The following is a 16,727-nucleotide window of genomic DNA, read 5'->3' as shown; positions in this document are numbered from 1 at the left end:
AGACGCTTACTCCTTGAAGGAAAGTTATGACGAACCTAGATAGCATATTCAAAAGCAGAGACATTACTTTGCCAACAAAGGTCCATCTAGTCAAGGCTACGGTTTTTCCTGTGGTCATGTATGGATGTGAGAGTTGGACTGTGAAGAAAGCTGAGCTCCGAAGAATTGATGCTTTTGAACTGTGGTGTTGGAGAAGACTCTTGAGAGTCCCTTGGACTGCAAGGAGATCCAACCAGTCCATTCTAAAGGAGATCAGCCCTGGGTGTTCTTTGGAAGGAATGATGCTAAAGCTGAAACTACAGTACTTTGGCCACCTCATGCGAAGAGTTGATTCATTGGAAAAGACTCTGATGCTGGGAGGGATTGAGGGCAGGAGGAGAAGGGGATGACAGAGGATGAGATGGCTGGATGGCATCACTGACTCGATGGACATGAGTTTGAGTGAACTCTGGGAGTTGGTGATGGACAGGGAGGCCTGGCATGCTGCGATTCATGGGGTCGCAAAGAGTCGGACACGACTGAGCGACTGAACTGAACTGATTGAAAAAGAGAATGAAAATAGTCAAATCCAGAAATAGCTCAAACATTCCTCAACAGATGAACAACAAAATGCATTGTGATAGAGCCCTACAATGGAATGCTGCTGCTGCTAAGTCACTTCAGTCGTGTCTGACTCTATGTGACCCCATAGACCGCAGCCCACCAGGCTCCGCCATCCCTGGGATTCTCCAGGCAAGAACACTGGAGCGGGTTGCCATTTCTTTCTCCACAATGGAATGCTATTTAGAAACAAAATGGAGCAATCTAGTGATGCATACAATAGGGATGAATCTCAAAAATGCTATGCTAAGGAAAAAGCCAGGCACAATAGATCATTCTATATTATTTACACGAGGTTCTGGAACAGACAAAATGAATTGCCTAGGGAGCCAGAACTGTGGGGCATAGGGGAATGATGGCAAACCTCCATAAAGAAATTTTAGGACTGATGAATGTGGTATTTCATATCATGATTGAGGTAATTGTTATCGGTATCCACCTTTGTCAATACAAAGTTCATGTTAAAGAAAGAGAAATAATGAGTGCAACTGAGAAATTAGAGCTGATACTGTGAGATTTTATTATTATTATTATCAGAAGATATAGCAAGAGAGGAACATATCCAGAAATGTTTTTTCAGAGGGGCAAGGCTCGGAATAGGAAAAGGCTTTTAAAACAGATACTCAAAGATAAATTTGGAAGTGACAAGATCATCATGAGAAAAGCAAGAGAAAGAACGCATTGCTAAGGAGTTGTGTGCAAATAAGGAGTTGAAAGGTAAGATCTAAGCAAATATACACATTTCAAGGGCTGGTGAAGAGAGACCTCTCCTTTTCTAACAGCTTGGCCTGTTAATCTTAGGGTGGACCGGGAGGCTGAGGGCTAAAATAGTTGCCCGTGGTTGAGGAAGATGTGGGGAGAGCAGGGCATGCAGCTCCAGAGCAAGGTCTAGCGAGGCTGAAGGTCACAACTATAGGCACATTATCTGTGGGATGGACTGATTTTAACTCATGGTACCTGTGAGGGTGGGGCTTTCCTGGTGGTTCGGTGGTAAAGAATCCGCCTGCTAATGCAGGACACACGGGTTCAATCCCTAGGTCGGGAAGATCCCCTGAAGAAGGAAATGGCAACCCGCTCCATTATTTTTGCCTGGAGAATTCCATGGACAGAGGAGTCTGGCAGGTTACAGTCCATGGGGGGTCACAAAGCGACAGACATGGCTTAGTGACTAAACAACAATAACAGTGACGACAGCCAGCCAGGGGTGGACTAGAATGGTGAGGTCAAGCATATGCCAGGAGTGATGGATAAAGAGGTAACCAGAGCGAGGGAGCTAGCCAGGAGTGTGAGTAAGGTCTGAACTGAGAAGTGACACTAGAGGAGATGTCTGGCTCATGAGACACCAACAGACTAGATCAGGAGAGAGTTAGAGAAGGTCAGGAAGAAGAGCAGGTTACAGCAGAATCCATGCTGCCATATTCTGTCACAAAGCTCTGTGGGGACATCTGTGTGGAGACTGAAGCTGTCCCTTTTGAGAGTCTAACACTGACCTCTCCCCAATTTCCCAATCAGTTTTGCATAGGCAGATAGTCTATCCACTTTACTAGGTTGATTTGTGAGGCAATACCTTTCACTTCATGCCTGGGTCTCCAGACCTTGAAATGTCATTACAAGACAGGACTCTGCACCTTCCAAGGGTCTGATGAACAAAGAAAGACAAGACTTCACATGTATTTCTCTTTCCCAGGTTTCCCTGGCCTCCCTTGGCCAGACTAAGAGGAAGAGGAGTTACAATGTAGAAAATCAGATGTAGAGTTGTACCAGACACCAGTACAAGATGTAAATTGTGAGTACTGAGTGAAGTGAGAATGAAGGAAATCACGGCATAAGGTCAGGGCAAGTCTTATAATATGAATGCTTAACAAAGTTGGAAGCTAATATTCTATGCTGTTTAACTATTAGACTTAGGACTTTCCTGGTGGTCCAGTGGTTAAGACTCCACACTTCCAATGCAGGGGCCAGGATTCAATCCCCCTCAGGGAACTAGATCCTGCATGCTGCAACTAAAAAAAAAAAAAAAGATCCTGAGTGCCTCAACTAAGATCCAGTTCAGCCAAAAAAAAAAGAGTGAGACTCAACTGGGTTCAAATCCTGGCACCAGACAGTTATTTTTTTTTTTTTTTCAGACAATTATTAAGCATGAGAAACTGGGCAAGATACTTAACCGTTCTGAGCCTCTGTTTTCTCATCCAATAATAGGGTGCTGCTGCTGCTGCTAAGTCGCTGCAGTCGTGTCCAACTCTGTGCAACCCCATAGACAGCAGCCCACCAGGCTCCTCCATCCAGGGGATTTTCCAGGCAAGAGTACTGGAGTGGGTTGCCATTAAAAATAGGGTGAGTGGTGCCTAACTCATTGGGTTGTTGAGGTATGAATGAGGTATGAGATTATTTATTTGAAACTCTATACAACTGCCTGGCACTTAGTAAGTGCTCAGTGAAGAGTGGTCTGAGGCTGGGAACCTAGGAAGTGGAGTTGGGCACAGGATACCTGAAATGGTCAATAGAATTAGCTGCAGGGAGAGGGAAATTTGAGAGACTTGGTGTCGATCTAAAAAGACTCAGCTCAAGAGACCAGGGCAGACTATCCAGGGAAGCAAAGAGGGGAAGGAGGAAATACAACACTGAAGAAACCCAGAAGGAAGTAGTGATGTTGCTGCCAAGTCACTTCAGTCGTGTCCGACTCTGTGCGACCCCATAGACGGCAGCCCACCAGGCTCCCCCATCCCTGCGGTTCTCCAGGCAAGAACACTGGAGTGGGTAGTGATAAGCAAGGGTAAATGAGAAAAAAGACTAAGTGTGGAGGGAGACCAGAGAAATGGGCTTAGCAATAACGAGATGGTTAGAGGGGAGGGGAGATATTTAAGCCAGAGGGAAGAGGGTCAAGAAGTAAATATTAAGAAACATTATCTTCTCAGGGATGGATCAAGAGAACTCTGAAAGGTCAAGTAGCAAAATGTATTGATTCCTAAGTGTGATGTGAGTCTTTGTTTATATCTGCTGTTGCTGTTCAACTCTCAAACTCTAGAAGAACAAGCAGACCCTGGTTGCCAGGATATATTATTCCTATTGCCTCCAAATCCAATTCTGGCAAGCGCAGCCACTCCCCATGGTATTCCTGTTAGCATTCATACAGTACTCATTAGGACTGGAAATCTTTTCAGCCTTGTCAAATTCCATTATATGGCACAGCAAATCCTAACTTGTAGATTGTAGTGTTTCTTTTCACGTCTTCTCAGTTTTAAAATCAACCGAGAAAAGTAGTATTAATCTTTTTGTGTTCTTATATTGAAGTTTTTCTCCATAATAAGAAAATTTTCACTTTATCAGTTATTTAGCAATTTAAAAAGTAAACTGTCCTTGTCAACTAAAATAAAATTGAAATGACAATAGTGGATTTTTTAAACTCATTTCCTATACATTTGTAAAATACTTCAACTAGTTCATTGTCTTCTCTATATTTCACATCAAGTGTTCAGGTGTCACTTTTGGTCTGCTAAAAGAGCAAGTCAATAAAAATAATGATGATATTTAAACCACAAATATCTAGAAATTTCAAAATTGTTTTTGAAAAAAAAAAACTAGAGTGAAACTAGAGTTGGTCCTAATTATATGCAAGTGATAATACTATGAAACCACCTAATTACACCACTTGAACAATGTTAATTTCCCAGAATGCATTTAGCTCCATATTGCTACTATTATTTCTTCCAATATTACTTAAAATTAAGTCCGCCTTTGTAAATAAAAGTACCCTCAGGTAATTTTCTTTCAACTGTTTATTTTACAAATATTAGACAATGGTTCTTAAAATACTATATTGTCATCTAATAGAAGAGTATGTTCTTCAATACAAATTATAAACTGAAGCAACTTCAGAGTTTCCAAATGTATAACAAATAAAAGCATAAATTTAAACTTTTTTGCAATATATTTGATACCACTTAGGAAAAAAATCTGTCAAATTCTCTGAACACAAATGTATTTCATGAAGGAGAGGCAGCAGTATAGATCACATATGACTCTCAAATTTCTAGCTTGGGCGAATGGGGCAAAAGGTGGAGCCATTCATCAAGCCTGAGAAAAGGGATGGGAATTGACTGACTTCCTCTTTTGATTACTTGAGTCCAAAAGTGGTGCTCTAATCAATATTATTTTGTGTTTTCCAGCTTACTCATTTGCTTTTATTTAAAAGTATCTAGTTATCAACAGAGCAAGATTTAAATATTCTGAAGAAATACTGGTGAGAGGGCAGTTGAAATTGTTATAGGATTGCTAAATATGACTGTAGAGTCATCTGGTTTAGAATTGGGTCACATATCCAAGTTTGTCAAGGAAAGAAATCATTTTTTCTACATTCAACATATAAGACTTTTTTTTAACTTATTTTTTTATTGAAGGATAATTGCTTTACAGAATTTTTTTGTTTTCTGTTAAACCTCAACATGAATCAGCCATAGGTATACATATATCCCCTCCCTTTTGAACATCCTTCCCTTCTCCTTCTCCATCCCACCCCTCTAGGTTGATACAGAGCTCCTGTTTGAGTTTCCTGAAAGAAAGTGAAAGTGAAGTCGCTCAGTCGTGTCCGACTAGTTGCGACCCCGTGGACTATAGCCCAGGCTCCTCCGTCCATGGAATTCTCCAGGCAAGAATACTGGAGTGGGTTGCCATTTCCTTCTCCAAGGTAATCTTCCCTACCCAGGGATCGAACCCTGGTCTCCCACATTGCAGGCAGATGCTTTAACCTCTGAGCCACCAGGGAAGCGCCTGCCCTTTGGCTATCTATTTTACATATGGGAATGTAAGTTTCCATGTTACTCTTTCCATGCATCTCACCCTCTCCTCCCCTCTTCCCATGTTCATAAGCCTGTTCTCTATGTCTGTTTACACCCAACAGATAGATTTTGAGTGCACTGTGTATCAAGCACCACTGAGAACTGCAGATATAGTAGGGGAGAAAAAGACACAACTCCTGCTCTCATTGTGTTTACAATCCACTCCAAAAACAGAAATGATGAGTAGACACAAAGATAAATTGATCTCTGAAAGTTACACGTGCTGTGAAGAATATAAAACTAGTGGAGAGCACAGTAAGAAAAGTGACTGGAGTGAGGAAGAAGGACATGATATTACGTCTTTCTGAAGGGCTGGCATTTGACCTGAGCCTGGAATGATGCAGAGTCAGCTGTGAGGAGAAACAGGGGAAGAACTTTTAGACATGGATCCCAGAGTTCCTATACTGAGGCAGCGATCTGGTTGGAAGAAGTTTGAGGACCTTTTCGGGAAGTGACATTCGCATAAAAACATACTCTGTTTACTTATAGTGCATATTTATTTGAGACGAAGGAAGCTGATACAAAAAAAAAAAAAAAAACCAACCCTCTCTTCACACCTAAAGAGTGGTACTTTGGGTTACCAGCAGTTCCAAGCAGAGCAAAGAGCACAGGAAAAAGGCACAAAAGCGAAACTAGTCTGGCTGTCCCAGGAGCTGGAATGCGTAAAGAAACAGAGGCATGAGTAGTAAGCAATGAGGTCAGAAAGCAGTGGGTGGGGAGGGCCGCATCACGCCTGGCCCAGCAGACACTAGTAAGAGGATTAGAGGGTCTGAGCAGGGAAGTGATTGATGGGGGTGTATATTCTGTTTTATATATTAAATCCTCAAGTCATCATCTGGTACAGTTACTGTTTTTAGAATACACTGAGAGAAAAACAGTACATTTAGAAGGGAAAAGGGCAAAATATTTGTTGTTTTATTTTCTATATTTTTATGTAAAATACTTGCCTTCTTCAGGCGAATATCATCTAAGAGATAAGCCATATTACTGCTTATCATTAACACCTTCAAAATTTGCATAAAGTGCTAGTGTTCAGGAGGAGAAGTATAGCATTGTCTCAAAATGGTATTTACTGAAACTGAAAAGTGTGCTTACGTTCTGGAGAGATGTTCTGTGTGATAACAATACACGTAAGATTTGTGGAATTCCTTGTTAAAAATAACTGGTATAGATCTAAGGCAAGTTAAAAAAAAAACAGACAAAACCTATGATTGATGAAACCATGTATTTGCCTTAATTCATTAACGATACCAAATATCTGATGATGTTGAAGCATTTTCTTTGGGGCGGCATAGGAAGACTCCATTTTAAAATTATTCCTTGACTGTTTTACAAATATGGGGAAATCTCTCATCTGCTCTAGCAATTTCTGATTATATGTAAAACTAGAGAGATGAATGGCCTAAGAACATGATGATTTTCTTAAACAATATTGGGAAAATATATAGAAATGACATTTGCACAGAACTGACATATATTGTCACTTCCCAAATGTCACTTTCCAATATATTGGGGGAAAAAAAAGTGTGTGTGTGTGTGTGTGTGTGTGTGTATTTTAAGTTGCAGAATCTATAACAATAAAAATGGGATCATTAATAGCAAAAAATTTATTTTCTCCCTTGAAAACCCAAACCTAAGGACTTTTAGGGTGGAAAAAATGTTTTTAAGCTATGGTTAATGCCACATACTTGAGTCAATTAACTGATTAATTGGACCATTGATTCCGGCTTCCCTAGTGGCTCAGATATTAAAGAATCTGCCTACAGTGCAGGAGACCTGAGTTCGATCCCTGGGTCGGGAAGATCTCCTGGAGAAGGGAATGGCTACCTACTCTAGTATTCTTGCCTGGAGAATCCCATGGACAGAGGAGCCTGGTGGGCTACAGTCCATAGAGTCACAAAGAGTTAGACATGACTGAGCCACTAAGCACTGCAAGCATGCACATTGATTCATTGATTCATTCTACACACAGTTATATATCTACTGCTATTTTGGATGATATCCAGGAAAAAAATCATTAAATGTATCATTTGTATAATCAAATTGTTTACAGCCAACCTGATGAAGCAAAACAGAAACATAAAAAATGTGTACGTGCAGGAGAATTAATATGAAACAACAGAAGAAGAGATATCACTAGGCAGGGCATGTTTTGCGTAGCAGATAGCCCTATAGATCATTTGGCAGTTGGAGCCTTTAGAAAGCTGAGTTCACTCTCCTGGGCTTTTTCCAGTCTGGACATTTTCTCAAAGCATGCAGACAGATTTCTTCAACAGTGTACACATAACTGAGGTCAGATTGGGGTTAAAGTTTATATTTGAATGGCAGAACAGGTACAGGTCTCAAGTCAGTTTCACCAAACAGTTCTATATCCTTAAAAGGGAATGCTTTTTCACCCATAATCAAAAAGATCTTTCATATATTCCATACTCTATTATTTTCTTTAGTGAACAGACACTTTAAATTGCATACTTATAAAGCTTCTGAAAGAAGCCTTTCAGAAATCCATCATTAGTCTTCTCTCCTTCAAAGGACCAGATCCTCCCTCAGTGTTCTTTAATGCAAACTCAGGAGGCAGACATAGACAATCATTAAGATTTATTTCAAAGAAAATTTAAATAAATTTCTGGCCAGTAAGCCCACATAGGAACTTCCCAGGTGGCGCAGTGGTAAAGAATCTGGCTGCCAATGCAGGAAATGCAAGAGACGTGGGTTCAGTCCCTGGGTTGGGAAGATCCCCTGGAGTAGGAAATGGTAACCCACTCCAGTATTCTTGCCGGAGAACTCCATGGACAGAGGAACTGGAGGGCCACAGTCCATGGGGTCACAGGGTCAGACACAACTGAGCGACTGCAAGCGTGTACATGCGCATGTGCACACACACACACACACACACACACACAAGCTCAAACAGATATGAATTGCCTAAGAGTGACTTGATGGTTTTCTCATATGAAATTGAGAAAATATCAGAGAAAAAAATTTTAAGTTGCAGAATTTTAAGGCTACATAATTTATTATCAAATTGTAACTTTGGCTCATTTTCCCTCTCTTTTCCTCTACTCCCTTCATCTCTCCTTCTTGAACAATTTAGTTCCAAAGCCATTAGGTGGAACAGAGTGAGGTAGGCATTTGTGCCAGTCTGGGGGAATTGCAGTGGTCAAGATCGGGGTACCAGAACCCCAGTAGATTGAGAGAGCATCTATGTAGGAAGGCAGTCAGGCGTGGGGTGTAAAAGTTTAAGGAAAGTGCGGAGGGTGTCCACAGGACTGGCTGTCCCTGCATGGCCTAGTGAGGACCAGTACGGATGCCAAAATAAATAGAAATGGCAAAGAACAACTATAACCCACTGAATAATACAGAAAACTGTGAGTCCATTCAGCTACAAATAAGTGAATAAATTGAGGGTTCACTGAGGAATAAAATAGCAATCAATTTTCAAAGTAGTAGCCCACAAAATACTTATTGGTTACTACAAGGAAAACCATAGCAGAGAAGTTTTGCAGACTCCACCTTAATTTGGTGGCTAAAGTGAACTTCTTTAGTAATGAAACTGATCAAAATTGTGTGCTCTCTGATAGGTTACAACAGAAACAACACAGCATTTCACGTGTGATATTTCTGCCAAAGATATACAACTTGAACCTAATCATGAGGAAACATCAGACAAACCCAAACATTCTACAAGACAGAAGAACATTCTGTAAAATAGCTCGCCTCTAAATTTCAAGGTCATGATGGTCAAAGAAAGACAGGAGTTTGTTCCAGGAAAAGGAGACTAAAAAGACCTGACAACTGACTGTATCCTGTGATTCAAACCTAGATCCTATTGCTGTAAAGCCCATTATTGGGACAATTGGTGAAATTTAAATGGACTGTGAGGATTAAATGTTAGTGATGTTTTTGTGGTAATTTCTTGACTTCAATGGTTTTATTACAGTTGTGCAGGAAAGGTCCTTGTTTGTAAAAAAAAATATACATCATAGTATTCTGGAATAATGGGATATCAGGTCGGCAACTTGTTCTAAACAGTTCAGGGAAATAAAAAGTTTCTTTTACAGTTACCTCCAACTTTTCTGTCAGTTCTTGATTGTTTTAAAATCATAATTTTGAATTTACTTTGACAGTCAATGGTAATCCTTCAGAATGGATCATGCATATTGTTTAAATAGATATTACTCAGCCATTAAAAAGAATTCATTTGAATCAGTTCTAATGAGATGGATGAAACTGGAGCCTATTATACAAAGTGAAGTAAGCCAGAAAGAAAAACACCTATACAGTATACTAACACGTATATATGGAGTTTAGAAAGATGGTAATAACCCTGTATACGAGACAGCAAAAGAGACACTGATGTATAGAACAGTCTTACAGACTCTGTGGGAGAGGGAGAGGGTGGGAAGATTTGGGAGAATGGCATTGAAACATGTATACTATCATGTATGAAACGAGTCGCCAGTCCAGGTTCGATGCACGATACTGGATGCTTGAGGCTGGTGCACTGGGACGACCCAGAGGGATGGTATGGGGAGGGAGGAGGGAGGAGGGTTCAGGATGGGGAACACATGTATACCTGTGGTGGATTCATTTCGATATTTGGCAAAACCAATACAATATTGTAAAGTTTAAAAATAAAATTAAATTAAAAAAAAAAGAATCCAAAAAATAAATAAATAAATAGATAGATAATCCAAGGGGCATTGTAAAGCATTTTATATGATCATTTGATGATGATGACAGCACAGATTGTCATTGGGGTTTTATTAGTATTCATGGTCATGTAGCATATTCTTGTTCCATTTTAAAAAAGAAACATCTTGGTGATAAAGTGTACTGTTAAATAGAAAATAAGATAATTTGTTTTAGTATTATAAATTTATTTTCAGTATTGAAGTTGAAAGCCTGTGATTTTCTTTCAGATGCAGTCTTATGTTCACAAAAGGTCATTTTTACTCATTGAAGAAATCAGAGCTAGATAAGACATATACTGCAACCTTGGCTAATTTACCACCCCAATCCAATTTTATAGATTAATTTTATAATTTATTTTATAACTTCAAAATTATTCTTGCTTTTGCCCTTTAAAAATACGTAGAAACTGAGTTAAATTGGACCAGTGATAAAAGTATCTACCTAAAAAGATTCAAATAGAAATTATAACTCCAAATCAAAAGTAGTAAGAACAACTAACGTTTATGAAGTGGTCCCAACCGAAAGGATCTTTCCTTCTAGATAGACACATACATACATATGTGGATACAAATATATATCACATATAATATTTATAATACTACATATAAATCTCACAACACTATGTGTTATATACTGTTATTAAACCTATATCATAAATAAATAAATTGAAGTCTAGGAGGTTGCATAAAGTCATATAAGTCATATAAATTGAAAGGCATAGTTTGTCATGTAAAAATGTGTCTCAACTATCCATGCTCACACATATCTTCACTATCCAGCCTTCTGCAGTACTAATAGTTTGGCTGTCTTTGGAATTGCATAAGACCCAGAGCAATTATGCCCCTAAACCACTATACCCAACTAATCTCAGGTATTAGTATTCCTAAGAAATGTAGTTAAGTGCCATATATAAAGAAACTCAGAGTGGAAAGAGGTAATACAAGAACAACGTCAAGCCTCTTATAGGTGGACAAATGAAATAACTCATTTGAGGGATGGTGGGAATTGTGGGTTGATTGTATTTGTGTCTTTTTGACACAAATGCACTGACATATCATTTTTTCCCAATTAACAGCCACCTTGATTCACTGCCCTAAACAAACAGAAGCTCCAAAGGAGGGGACCCAATATAATCTTCACCTCCCCTCACCCACTCCAATTACCATAGTCATCTGCATTTACAATGACAGTGGAAGGAGGCCACATTTAGGGACTCTGATTATCTTTACAATTTCAAACCCAATCTATTTTAGAAGTTTTATGTATCCATTTAATTTGAAATAAGCTGAGAATGCTAATAGAATTCCATGTTATGGCCTGCATTTTAGCAATTCATAAAGCAGTAATTGCTGGTTTATTTTTAAATAAACTTTCATGGGTTATTCCTATTTTAAATATAAATGTGCTGTGATAAAATTATTCTTGAATAAAGTTCAGAATAATTCTATTTTACTAATCTAGTCAGGAGAAAAGTAGTTTCCTACTATGGACTGAATGTGTCTTCGTAAATTCATGTGTTGAAGTCCTAAACTCCATGTGCCAGTATTTGGATATAGGGCTTCTAGGAAGTAGTGAAAGGAAGGAGTTCTAACTGAATGGAATTGTTGATCTGATGAGAAGAGGAAGCGCTGTCTTTATTTTCAAAACCAGACGCACACTGAGGAAGAGCCATGTGAACACATAGTGGGAAGATGGCCATCTGCCAGGAAGAGAACTCTCTTCAGAACCCAGCCTTGCACCCTGATCTGAACTTCCAGCCTCTAGAACGGTGAGAATATTTCAGTTTCTCATTTCTGTTGTTTACGCCATATAATCTAAGATATTTTGTTATGGAGGTTGGGTTACCTAAGATATTTCCCAAACTGACCTTCATTTTAAAGAAAGACTTCTATGTGATTGCATTTAATTCCTAGTTTCACTTTCAGAAGCTACTGAGCTCATTACTTCTTTTACAAAAATCTCTATTTCTTTATTCTGTTTCACAAGAAGAAACTTAGGTTTCTTTCCCTTTGACAGAGTTGCCACACATTACTATTAGAATCATATCTGATGCAAAATATCTTCATACCACCACTGTTTAGGAGCTATGCAGTATTTCAGGAGGATGGTTTTTAAGCTTACGAAACAAGAGTTACATCTGTTCCAGTAAGTGAATCAGCAAGATGCTAATGAGGTTAGAGAGGGGACTGGTCTGGTCACAACTAAAGGAAGGATTGGCTAAGTTCCTTTCAGACCCAGAACATCTTGGAATCTGATTCTCAGACTTTGTGTATAAAATTTGGGAAGTGGGTCATTTCTTTCAGATTAAGTTACTTTGCCAATTCAGTAGTTATTACTCAAGTGTAATAAGAATGACACAAAAACTCTTGAGACTCCAAAATTAGGCAATTGGCTAGCCTGGGCTAATAGCATAGACTTCCTTTAGGGATGGTAGTTAGGAGGAAGGGCTCTGGTGCCAGATGCCCCAGTTAGCATCCCAGCTTAGAGTCCCACTTCTTGTTATTAACCTGAGGCAACTTCGCTGACCTTCTGTTTCTTCACCTGCAAAGTGGGGACGATAGTGCCTACTACTGAAGAGTAAATGAGTAAATTCACATAACACCATTTGAAAAGTCCCTTGCATATACCACTCAAGAAGTGTGAGCTAATTCAAGTAGTAGAAACAACTCTGCATGTGAGTGCCTACATACATAGAACATGCAAGAAGCGATTCCATTTTACAAATTATACATGATTGACTTTGTAAATTTATGTAAATGCAAAAGTATGCTCTTTACTTCTATAGCTAAGGAGCTCATTCCTGTTATTTAAATGATGTTTAAAGACACTGTTAAGGTAAGATGCTCTGCTGGCTGGCCTCCATTTGTCCCTCCAGATCCATCCTCCACCCTTCCCTGACTTACTAAATCCTTGGAGATTAACCTCTCCAGGCTCTTCTACACCTGGCCTCCTGCTTTCAGCGTTCTGTGGGTTTGGTCAATAACAAGCATTGATAGGAGATTTGAGGTTGGAAGGAGAAAAGGATCAGAGTCTGTGGCAACACCGTTTCCAAGATTTCAGTTGTGAATGTCTTCCTCCAGGTAAGGGGCAGCCCCTTTGCACTTCTAACACCTGGTCTGTAAGCCTTCTTTCTCTTGTCCCTTCCAATTTAGGGGTGGTAACGCTATCCCATTGTTTCTAGTCCCTGAGTAAAGGTGCTCATAATCTCTCATTCCCTTGTCTTTTTATTAAATGTTATATTAAATATTATTCAGTTATTTTTTCCATCTGCTATGGATTTTGACTGAAAATAGATACCTTTGGTTTACTTATATGTTTGCTGAGTTTGATAGTATCCTTAGAGGTCACCTTTGATTGTCCTATTTCTAAGTTACATATTTCATATCATAATATACTATTTAGAATTATAAAATAAATCAACTGGAAATTATCATAATGCTCAGATAGTTTAACTTCTCCAATGTAAGAATTCTTTCTGTGTATTGTAAGAATTTTTTAAAATTTGTAATTATATAATGTATTAATATCATTCAAGAATAAATCTGAAAATAGTAATTCAAAAAGATACATGCACCCCAATATTTATAGCAGCATTAATTACAATAATGAAGAGTTGGAAACAACTTAAGTATCCATCAATGTATAAATGGATAAAGAAGATATAGTGTGTACATACAATGGAATACTACTCAGTCATAAAAGAAGAGCAACATTTCTTTTTTTTTTTAATTTAATTTTATTTTATTATTTTTAAATTTTATTTTATTTTTAAACTTTACATAATTGTATTAGTTTTGCCAAATATCAAAATGAATCCATCACAGGTATACATGTGCTCCCCATCCTGAACCCTCCTCCCTCCTCCCTCCCCATACCATCCCTCTGGGTCGTCCCAGTGCACTAGCCCCAAGCATCCAGTATCGTGCATTGAACCTGGACTGGCATCTCGTTTCATACATGATATTTTACACGTTTCAATGCCATTCTCCCAAATCTTCCCACCCTCTCCCTCTCCCACAGAGTCCATAAGACTGTTCCATACATCAGTGTCTCTTTTGCTGTCTCGTACACAGGGTTATTGTTATCATCTTTCTAAATTCCATATATATGCATTAGTATACTGTATTGGTGCTTTTCCTTCTGGCTTACTTCACTCTGTATAATAGGCTCCAGTTTCATCCACCTCATTAGAACTGACTCAAATGAATTCTTTTTAATGGCTGAGTAATACTCCATTGTTTATATGTACCACAGCTTTCTTATCCATTCATCTGCTGATGGACATCTAGGTTGCTTCCATGTCCTGGCTATTATAAACAGTGCTGCGATGAACATTGGGGTACACGTGTCTCTTTCCCTTCTGGTTTCCTCAGTGTGTATGCCCAGCAGTGGGACTGCTGGATCATAAGGCAGTTCTATTGCCAGTTTTTGAAGGAATCTCCACACTGTTCTCCATAGTGGCTGTACTAGTTTGCATTCCCACCAACAGTGTAAGAGGGTTCCCTTTTCTCCACACCCTCTCCAGCATTTATTATTTGTAGACTTTTGGATCACAGCCATTCTGACTGGTGTGAAATGATACCTCATAGTGGTCTTGATTTGCATTTCTCTGATAATGAGTGATGTTGAGCATCTTTTCATGTGTTTGTTAGCCATCTGTATGTCTTCTTTGGAGAAATGTCTATTTAGTTCTTTGGCCCATTTTTTGATTGGGTCATTTATTTTTCTGGAGTTGAGCTGTAGGAGTTGCTTGTATATTTTTGAGATTAGTTGTTTGTCAGTTGCTTCATTTGCTATTATTTTCTCCCATTCTGAAGGCTGCCTTTTCACCTTGCTGATAGTTTCCTTTGATGTGCAGAAGCTTTTAAGTTTACTTAGGTCCCATTTGTTTATTTTTGCTTTTATTTCCGATATTCTGGGAGGTGGGTCATAGAGGATCCTGCTGTGATGTATGTCAGAGAGTGTTTGCCTATGTTCTCCTCTAGTAGTTTTATAGTTTCTGGTCTTATGTTTAGATCTTTAATCCATTTTGAGTTTATTTTTGTGTATGGTGTTAAAAAGTGTTCTAGTTTCATTCTTTTACAAGTGGTTGACCAGTTTTCCCAGCACCACTTGTTAAAGAGATTGTCTTTAATCCATTGTATATTCTTGCCTCCTTTGTCAAAGATAAGGTGTCCATATGTGCGTGGATTTATCTCTGGGCTTTCTATTTTGTTCCATTGATCTATATTTCTGTCTTTGTGCCAGTACCATACTGTCTTAATAACTGTGGCTTTGTAGGAGAGCCTGAAGTCAGGTAGGTTGATTCCTCCAGTTCCATTCTTCTTTCTCAAGATCGCTTTGGCTATTCGAGGTTTTTTGTATTTCCATACAAATTGTGAAATTATTTGTTCTAGCTCTGTGAAGAATACTGTTGGTAGCTTGATAGGGATTGCGTTGAATCTATAAATTGCTTTGGGTAGTATACTCATTTTCACTATATTGATTCTTCCAATCCATGAACATGGTATATTTCTCCATCTATTAGTGTCCTCTTTGATTTCTTTCACCAGTGTTTTATAGTTTTCTATATATAGGTCTTTAGTTTCTTTAGGTAGATATATTCCTAAGTATTTTATTCTTTCCGTTGCAATGGTGAATGGAATTGTTTCCTTAATTTCTCTTTCTGTTTTCTCATTATTAGTGTATAGGAACGCAAGGGATTTCTGTGTGTTGATTTTATATCCTGCAACTTTACTATAGTCATTGATTAGTTCTAGTAATTTTCTGGTGGAGTCTTTAGGGTTTTCTATGTAGAGGATCATGTCATCTGCAAATAGTGAGAGTTTTACTTCTTCTTTTCCAATTTGGATTCCTTTTATTTCTTTTTCTGCTCTGATTGCTGTGGCCAAAACTTCCAAAACTATGTTGAATAGTGATGGTGAAAGTGGACACCCTTGTCTTGTTCCTGACTTTAGAGGAAATGCTTTCAGTTTTTCACCATTGAGGATAATGTTTTGCTGTGGGTTTGTCATATATAGCTTTTATTATGTTGAGGTATGTTCCTTCTATTCCTGCTTTCTGGAGAGTTTTTATCATAAAAAAAAGCAACATTTCTGTCATTTGGAACATGAATGGACCTAGGTGGTATCATACTAAGTGAAATAAGTCAGACAAAGACAAATACCTCATGTTATTACTTACATATAGAATTTAAAATATAAAACAAACAAATGAATATAACAATAGAAACAGAATTACAGATATAGAGAACAAATTAGTGTTTACCACTGGGGAGAGGGAAGGGAAGAGGAACAAAAGAGGGGTAAGGGGTTAGGAGCTACAAACTACCATTTATACAATAAATAAGCAATAAAGATATATTGGATAATACAGGAAAACATAGTCATTATTTTGTAATAACATTAATGGAGTATAATGTATAAAAATATTGCATCACTGTGTTGTACACCTGAAACTAATATTGTAAATAATCTATATTGCAATAAAACAGGCCTGAATATTGACTGATTAAAAACAATTCCAGGATATAAACAGGGATTTATTTAAAATGAGAGTCAACAAACTCTTTTCCCTTGTCATGAAGGTTAAAAGAAA

This window comes from Bos javanicus, chromosome 1 (genome assembly GCF_032452875.1).
Source record: "Bos javanicus breed banteng chromosome 1, ARS-OSU_banteng_1.0, whole genome shotgun sequence".
Classification (NCBI taxonomy): Eukaryota; Metazoa; Chordata; class Mammalia; order Artiodactyla; family Bovidae; genus Bos; species Bos javanicus.
Note: the sequence above shows the minus strand (reverse complement) of the source record.